Source organism: Micromesistius poutassou, assembly GCF_964030765.1.
Source record: "Micromesistius poutassou genome assembly, chromosome: 13".
Classification (NCBI taxonomy): domain Eukaryota; kingdom Metazoa; phylum Chordata; class Actinopteri; order Gadiformes; family Gadidae; genus Micromesistius; species Micromesistius poutassou.
In genome coordinates, this window is record NC_140283.1 from 15,934,416 (window position 1) to 15,935,421 (window position 1,006).

Here is a 1,006-nt window from a genome sequence, read left to right on the forward strand (position 1 = left end):
GGATCACTACAGGCGTTCCCATCCCTATAAATAAGACGTGCAAAGCGGATTAACCGCTAAATTAAAATCCTCGTCGACAGCGCCTCGCTGTTGCAAGAAGAGGGGCAGCGCATCCGATACATACATTGTCGCATCCTTGGCATTTGGAGAAAAAAAAAAAAAGTGTAAAGCAGATCACAGCACATGCACATCTACAGTGGCGGGCAGGGATGCACCATGACCAAGCAGGGCTTACCTGATGTTTATCTATCAACATCGGGCCAAAATATGCAGTTTTAAGGGGTGCTTCAGCGTTTTATTCACCTGTATTATTGTATCGATCGCATCTCTAGTGGGCACTAGTGTAATATCTGACGAGCAACGCATACGATCACCGTACTCTCGGACCGCATGACTGCTAAAAAAAAAAGTTGAACTTCATTAAAATTAGCAGTATTAGACAATCAACATTCAGTGAGGAGGACCTCCATCGATCCACTGAAACACTCAAAAGCAGCCACTGGAGACCAGAGAGTGCGTTGCCATGCGTTACCACGCTTCAGGTCACGCGTTCGAAGCGGCCGAGCGGCGCTGTTCGCGGCGCGCACCTGAGCGTGTACCCGGCAGATTGTTGCCATGGCAACCGACGGCATACATAATCCATCATATTTCGTTGCAGACCTAGCACTAGCTGGCCGTATGATGGTCGAGATATTCACCCGGTTCACGTTTGACCCTGGTCCATATGTAAACTTTGACAATATCACAGACCCTATTATTATAGCTAATACAAAATATGTAGTGGATTGTTGCCAGGCAACCCTGCTGGCGGGCTGTTCGTGTCGTCGGCCCTCAAGATCATGCTAACGTTAGGTGAGATAGCTCGCGGTTTAGATAACTTAAAACGCATGCACCGTTTAAGCGCCCTAAGAACCTATTTTGACATTAACCACGAGCTAACGTGGCTAAACGAGCCAATTTAACCCAGCCAATTCAAAGGTATTCAGCAGGAGTTGCGTTCAAAACG